General features: G+C 34.6%; 1 protein-coding gene across 1 annotated transcript in view; it reads right to left on the bottom strand.

Annotated features, from left to right (window-relative positions):
- The window catches only part of LOC143226626 (uncharacterized), a 258,963-nt gene that overhangs the window by 248,367 nt on the left and 1,697 nt on the right, over nt 1–8,899 (bottom strand). The window lies entirely within an intron of this gene.

Raw genomic sequence — 8,899 nt, 5'->3', positions numbered from 1 at the left:
GGTTTTGTCCCAGGGTTTAGTCTAACTCCTAACTCAAGTTCTAAAATTTAACAAAAGATGCTAAACAAGTAATTTAAAAACATAACTTAGTGTCCTCTTCTGGGAACGTAAATTTGATGAATCTAGATTACGGTTAGACCTACCTCAGGCTTAAGGAATCCTGTTTAAGCTTATTTAAATAATTATGTGCAATAATTTTACTGTTATATTATTGCTGTATTAAAATACCTTGACAGAAGATTTAAGGTTTCGATCTATTAAAGAAATATAAACCTACCATTAAAACATTACAAAAATTTTCTTAGGCACTACTTTAACCTAACACTAACGAATGCAACCGAATTTTAATTAGCCAAAAGACACATTTTCTGACTAAAAGAATAACGCTTATTATCTTCACAGGTGTTGTGATTTTTTAAAAAAATTCACAAAAAATATGTTAATATGTAAAAAAGACAAGATTGTAAACTTTAGGTTATTAATGTATAAAATTAATGTTATTTACTAATCTCTACTTTAATGATAAAGAAGATTATTTTGGTAACCATGAAATTAATGTCGATTCTATGAAAATTTAAAGTTTAACATGAGCCTATACCTTTTGTGGCCATATTGCTCATTGGCGCATAGAAGTTATATTTGAATATACACATTTAGAAATAAAGAATTTTAAAATTTCATATTATTACTATTAAGTAATATAGTAACACCAGTTAACATAGGAAAATGACTGACGAACACAACAAAATGCATGTTTAGAAAGGGACAACACAAAACGGTTTTCTCACCGTTGAATTATTCAATTCCCCAACTACCTTAAAAAGGATTTTTGCACCAAAAACTTAAACAGTTCTTCAATACCTTTCACCGGTGTGACAGCGATAAATATTCGGATTTACATCCATAAATTCAGGGGTACGATTCCCTCGGTGGACACTGAGAGAGATAATCCCCATGCGGCTTTGCTTTAAAACACACAAACACAGTTATAAAGTTAAGAACAATTAAATATATATTTTTCGGATATTTAATGTTTTGTTTCTATTATAACATGTTGTTAGAAGTTGTTTTTCTTTCACAATTTAACCTTAAAGTCAAGAAATACTGAAATTGTCGATATTTCACTGCACTTCCGTTCAGCTCGAAAGCTAATTACGTGACCTGATGATATTTAAGGAGTCCTACAGGGGGTTTGGTTTGTTTTAATTTCGCGCAAAGCAACAAAGAGCTACCTGCGCTAGCCGTTTTAACTTAGCAGTGAAAACTAGAGAAGGTAGCTAGTCATCACCAGTCACCGCCAACTCTTGGGCTGTTATTTACTAACGAATAGCAGAACTGACCGTACATTATTACGTCCCCACAGTTAAATAAGTAAGCATGTTTGGTTTGTTTGTTTTTTGAATTTCGCGCAAAACTACAAGTTCTTCCTTTCGTCTTTACGTGTCCTAAGAAACTCCAATCTTATTAAAGTATTGCACTGACGTTAAAAAATCATGTGGTCTTAAGATTACTCTGCCATTTTTTAATGTGAGCATGGAGTTTGGTTTTTACAGTACATCAGACCATAGGTCTTCATAGGAATAAACATATATACAAGCCATGAACAAAGAGAAATTCAAATGTGTTTAGTCAGAAAAAATATTGTGTGTATGATATAGCGTTAAAACTAATCTGGAGCTAACACATAATTTGTGGGTTATAAAAAGTATTTACCAATCACCTATTGCTCTGTACCTTTTTCTAACCTTTTGATCTTTTAATACACCTGTTTTTTATCCTTCCACAATTTGTGAGCATCTTCCTGGTTTCAATGCACACACATATCAAATTTTAAACTTTAAGTAAAAAATAATTATAAATCTGTAAAAACAGTTTTACTCAGATATACTTTATAATTTTGTAACATTTAGTGAGTGTAAGTCACAAAGAAGTATGAAACCAATCCAGACTTTCATGTTTAACATGTAAACGTGACGAGTTTCTCCAGTAGACAATTTGCCTATTGTTTTTTAACCCCTGATCCCAAAACCTATGGATGTGTTTGTTACAATGGACAATTTACTTGTTATTTTTAACTCCAAATCCCAAAGCATATGGTTGTATTTGTTAACAGCTTTTTATTACTTAACATACAAATTACTCATGTCTTGTTTTATCGTACAGCTTTCTTAGTGGTTCACTTACTACAGACTTTTACCTTACCATTTTATGATACTGCAGAATTCGATCTGAACAAAACAATGAAGACCGACTTCGAAAGTAGCTGAGACAATATTTGAATGTGACTGGACAGAGAACATTATGTACTACTTGTTTAACATTGTGAACCGTAGTGTCTGTCTATCCGTTCATCTGTCTCGTGTTTATGACGGTCGCTTCTCGTGTTGATGTGAAAATCTACGGACGAAGTCAAAGTTCAACATTAACTTTTTAAATAATGAAGAACAGGTATGAATAATGTTGACAACAAACAGGATATTCTACACTAACTTGCTAAGAATTAATAATACTGTCATTCATATGTGAAACTGTGACACGTTATTGTTGAGTGGTTCTTAGCAGAACACTTCCTATAGAAATATGAAACATAGAAAACCAAAACCCATCTAATACACTTACTATAGACTCTAGGGCAGGGGCGATCAATCCGTGTCTCGCGAGTAACATGTGGTTCTTTGACATATTATAAAAAGTTAATCACGGTAAGTACTCGCATGTTACTTTTTTATCGACACATTTTTAATATTTAGTGCTTGAATTAATTAATTACAGACAAGGAAAGTTATTCAACCATTGCTGAAATAAAACATGCTTATTTTACTGTCAAAACAAGGGCAAACTGCTCTCTCCAGTGCCGTATATGGAAGCGTCATAAACAACGAGAAGGTCTTACCCCCAATTTTACCTAACATATACCTAGGAGAAGGGCCGAATTTGCACTCTGAACTGCCCTCGCGTCGAACCGTAATTTTCAATTGGGACACTCAACCATGTGACGAGGTATACTGGCACGTCTGTACTACATACATGCCTGTTTGACTACTCTGCTAGTGAATTTGTACAAATTACATGCCTGGTCTACTAGTTTACTGGTACATCGTACAATATACATGCCTGGTCTTCTAGTTTACTGGTACATCTGTACAATATACATGCCTGGTTCACTACTTTAATGATACTTCTGAACAACATACATGCGTGGTTCAACAATTTACCCATACATCTGAACAACATACATGTATAGATAAATACATTTGACAACATACATGCCTGGTTGACTACTTTACTGGTACAAATCTGTACAACACGTACATGACAACTCTACTGATACCACTCAACAACATACATGCCTGGTTGATTAATTTACCTATACGTCTGAACAACACATATACATGGTTGACTGCTTTACTAATACATCTGTAGAACGTACACGTCTGGTTGACTGCTTTAATGAAATATCTGTACAACATGCATACCCGTTTGACATATTTACTGGTACATCTGTACAACATGCATTCCTGGTTGACTCCTTTACTGTTAGATCTGTAGAACGTGCATGTCTAGTTGTCTACTTTACTAACACATCTGAACAACATACCTGCCTGGTTGACTACTTTACTGGTACATCTGAACAACATACATGCCTGGTTCAATAATTTAACTTTACATCTAGACAACATAGATGCCTGGTATACTTCTTTACTAATACCTCTGAACACCATACATGCCTGGTTGACTACTATACTAGTACATCTGAACAACATATATGCCTAGTTGACCACTTTACTGGTACTGTTGTTCAGCATACATGCCTCGTTGACAAATTTACTGATACCTCTGAACACCATACATGCCTGGTTTACTTCTTTACTAATACCTCTAAACATCATAAATGCATGGTAGACTACTCAGTGATATATCTGTACAACATACATACCCGGTTGACTAACTTACTGTTACATCTGTAGAACGTACATGCCTAGTTTACTACTTTACTGATACTTCTGTTCAACATACATACCTGATTGACCACTTTGCTCATGCATCTGTACAACATACATGCCTGGTAGATTACTCAGTGATATATCAGCACGACATGCATACTCTAGGTACAATTTGTTAAATAAGTTTAAAGAAGAAATTGTCTTTTTTATAACTCAACTTTGAACATCTGTTTTTCCCCACTGCTATCCCTCACTTATCTGTTTTATATTTCTGTCTTTATTTTCTTTCTCTTTCGCTTACGTCATATATTAATAACAATTGATTGACAAGTATTGCTACGATTTTAACCAATACAAACTATTAAAGACAACAATAAAATGGAACCATAATGTTATTGAATATTTGCGTATAGTAACTAACGAGACAAGATGTTAAAGTAGGAACCGAACTGTGCGAAGGAAAAGCAAAATTTTGTAGTCGAAAGTTTCTCACCTTACATTTCATGGGTACTTCGGCAAGTACAATTTGCAGATATAGTTTTGTATAAATATTAAAAAATGTATTAATATAAATGTACTTTGTATAAATGTTTTAAATGTTTGATTTGTTGAAACTTTGTAATCACATGTGGAATGTTATTACCTATTGTTCGTCGATGTTCATAACGACAAACATTCAGACACATTTTCATATGTTTTAAGAACCAAATATGGTCAACGCCATTCAGGAACTGGTATTATTGTTTAAAAAAACCAATATTGTTTTATTATTGACTGAGTTAAAGGTATTGCGTTGAGCAGGTTACAAAATCGTAATTTAGAATGCACTTGATTACTGATAAATTTAACGCCATCCTTTTGTTTCGCTTTAAAACATCCTGTACTTATAAATCTGATTTAGAAACATTGTTGTATAGCAGCACTTGGTTGAGTGAGGCCTGTTTCTTGGAAAAAATAACGTTATTTAAACAAACCTGTTTCTTTTATTAACAATACAAAACATGGAAACGTACCAACTTGTCGGGTTTAATATAAAACAGTACACTGAATATTTGGTTTGCGAGTTATTTTTATACTCTTGGTAAACATGATAATGTTTTGTTTATTAAGAAACCTTGACTATACCATTTCTTTCCAACTTGAGAATAAAAGATTGTTTAGTCTCAGTTGTTAAGTTGGTTAGGAATAATGATATGGATGTTAGAGATAGATATAAAATTATGAAAAATAGATATATGAAGTTCAGATAGTAAGACGATGAAGAATATAGATCTGGGTGAGAAGTGGTCGGTAATACAATGACGAATAGGAATTTGGGTGTGAAATAGTTAGCAAGACGATTAAAAATAGAGATGTGGATGTCAAGCAGACGGTAAGATAATGCAAAATGGAGATGTGAGGGATTAGTAGTTATAAAATAGGTGAAGAATAAATATTTGGATGTCAAATAGTTAGCAAGACGATAAAGAATAGAGATGTGGATGTTAAACAGTTAGAACGGGGGTGAAGAAAAATGATGTGGGAGCCAGATAGTTATAAAAATATGAATAATATATATATATGAATTTCAAATAGTAACACGATGAAGAATGTAGATCCGGGTGGAAAGTGGTAGGTAATAGAATAAAGAATATAGATTTGGGAGTAAAATAGATAGAAGGACAAGAATAGAGATTTGAGTGTCAAATATTTAGCAAGACGATGAAAAATAGAGACCTGGATGTCAAGCGGTCGGTAAGATATTGCTAAATGGAGGTGTGAGGGATAAATATTTAGAAAAAAAAGGTAAAGAACGGAGATTCGGATGTCAAATAATTAGCAAGACGATAAACAAGAGAGATGTGGGCGTCAAACAGTTAAAAGGTAGTTGAACAATAAAATATGGAAGCGAGATAGTTATAAAAATATGAACAGTAGATTGATGAATTTCAAATAGCTAGACGAAGAAGAGTAGAGATCTGGGTGAGAAGTGGTGGATGATACAACTAATAATAGAGTTTTGGGTGTTAATTTCATAGAAGAACAAGAATGGAGATTCGGGTGTCAAATAGTTAGCAATGCGACGAAGAACAGAGACCTGGATGTGAAACGATCGGTAAGATAATGTGAAATGGAGAACTGAGAAATAAATACTAAGAAAAAGGTATGAATAGGGATTCGGATGTCATATACTTACTAAGGCAATGAAGAATAAAGATATGAATGTCAAACAGTTAAAAAGTTAATGAACAATAAAGATGTGGAAGCCAGATGGTTATAAAAATAAGAAAAATAGGAATATGAATTTTAAATAGGAAGATGTAGAAGAATAGAGATGTGGGTGGACGTTGTGGGTAATACATTGAAGAACAGAGATTTGGGTGATAGATATATAGAATGGGAAGAATAGAGATTTGAGTATCAAGTAGTTAGGAGGAGGATGAAAAATAAAGACTTGGATGTCAAGTGGTGGGTAGAAAATGGAAAGTGGAGATCAGATGAATAATTACTCAGAGAAAGGTATGAATAAAGATTTCGATCTCACACATTTAGGAAGGCGATGAAGAATATAGATATAAATGCCAAACAGTCAAAATAAAGGTGAAAAATAAAGATCTTTATGCCAGATTTTTATAAAGTTATGAAGAATACATATATGATTTTCAAATAGCAAGACGAAGAAGAATAGAGATGTGGGTAGGAATTGGTGGGAAATACAACAAAGAATAGATATTTGGGTGTTAGATACACTGAACGGTAAAAATCGAGATTTGAGTTTGAAATTGTTAGAAAGAGGATGAAAAATAGAGACCTGGATATCATGTGGTTGGCAAGATAATGCAAAATGGAAATTGAGGAATAAATGCTCAGAAAAATGTATGAATAAAGATTTGGATCTCAAACAATTAGCAAGGCAATGAAGAATAGAGATATGGATGACAAACAGTTAAAACATAGATGAAAAATAAAGAATTGGATGGGAGATTTTTACAAAATATGAAGGATAGATATATGAATTTCAAATAGCAAGACGAAGAAGAATAGAGATGTGGGTAGGAATTGGTGGGAAATACAACAAAGAATAGATATTTGGGTGTTAGATACACTGAACGGTAAAAATCGAGATTTGAGTTTGAGATTGTTAGGAAGAGGATGTAGAATAGAGACTTGGATGCCAAGTGGTGGAAATATAATGCAAAATGGAGATCTGAGGAATAAATATACTCTTCAAAAAAAGAAACGTGAAAGGGATATTTTTGTTATTTTAAAGAGAAATATATGTAATAACGTTACAAGCTCAGAGTATGAGATGTCACACGTGTTAAGGCACTGATTGTCAGACCAAAATGACAATAAAAGTTGTGCACTTTGAAAAGAGAGGAAAACAACGGATTTTTCGCCAAAACCCATTCGTGTCCAATAAATCCCTATAAAAGTGACGGGTTCTCGGTTTCCATAGCTCAGTGTTGAGCCACCGACACGCAATACAGTTATGCCAAGATTGACTGAACGCCATTGGTCGCTTGGAAGCAGGCGAATCTCGATGAGATGTTGCCTGAGCTATGAATGTCCATTTAAGCACCATCACAAGGCTATGGAATCGTCACTAACAACATGGATGAACTTATGACCGTCCACGATCTGGCAGACCTCGTGTGACCACGCCCGCACAAGATCGCTGCATCCGGTTACGTCACCTTCGGGATAGGACCACCACTGCGACGTCAACTGCCTCAACCATACCAGGGCTGTGTAGGATTTCCGATCAGACCGTACGCAACCGTCGACGAAATTCTTAGGCCCCATGTGCAACCCATCATGGTGAACGTCAACGACGTTTCTCAACATGACAACGCCCGTCCTTACACAGCCCGACTCACCACGGTCTTCTTGAGACATAACATCAACGTTCTTCTCTGGCTCTCCAGATCACCAGATATAAATCCCATCGAACATCTTTGGGACGAGTTGGACCGACGTCTGCAACGGCGACAATCTCAACCGCAGACTCCACCTCAGCTTGCAACAGCTTTGCAGGCTGAGTGGACAGCCATTCCACAGGATGTGATTCGTCATCTCATCGCTTCCATGGGCAGGAGATGCCAAGCAGTTATTGATGCTCACGGAGGGCATACTCGCTATTGACGTTGAGTGACGTTAAACTTCACCTAGTGAGCGTGGACTTCGCCTTTGCAGACTTTGGATGTTCAGCAGTGAATGTGCAAAGTTTCACACATGTCATACAGAACTACCCGGAATAAACTTGTTAACAATATGTCTCAAATTTTGCCTTTCTTATTTTGAAGAGTATATTTAGAAAAAAAGGTAAGAATAGGGATTTCTACATCCAATACTAAAAAAGACGACGAAGAATAAAGATACGGATGTGAAACAATTAAAGTTATGTGAAAAATAAAGATCTGGATGCCAGATTTTTATAAAAATGTGAAGGAGAGGTCTATGAATTTCAAATAGTAAAACGAAGAAGAATAGAAGTATGGGTGGGAAGTGGTGAGTAATACAACGAAGAATAAGTATTTGGGTGTGAGATATATAGAACGGCAAGAATAGATATTTGAATGTGAAATAGTTAAAACGAGTTCAAGAATAGAGACCTGGATGTCAAGCATTGAGTAAGATAATGCAAAATGGAAATATGATAAAGAGCATATGAATTTGAAATAGCAAGACGAAGAAAGAATAGACATTAGGTTTTGAATTAGATAATACAAAAATGGATATCTGAGGAATAAAATGCTTAGTAAACCGCTGTAATAATTGTATTAAAGTGTGTGAAGGAAAGTTTTGGTTTGAAAGCGAAGTTTGTAATAAGTTTTTTTGGAAAAGAATAGAAATACAGACCGATACACATTTGGTTATGTATGTACATTACGGGTATCAACACTGAATTACAGTAGCTGTAGATGCATCTTTCCTTTATTACAAAGGAATCTTTTACGTGGCGCTGTTGAATG

Source organism: Tachypleus tridentatus, chromosome 9 (assembly GCF_004210375.1).
Source record: "Tachypleus tridentatus isolate NWPU-2018 chromosome 9, ASM421037v1, whole genome shotgun sequence".
Lineage (NCBI taxonomy): Eukaryota > Metazoa > Arthropoda > Merostomata > Xiphosura > Limulidae > Tachypleus > Tachypleus tridentatus.
The sequence above is the reverse complement of the archived record's forward strand: the minus strand, read 5'-3'. Positions and strand labels throughout refer to the sequence as shown.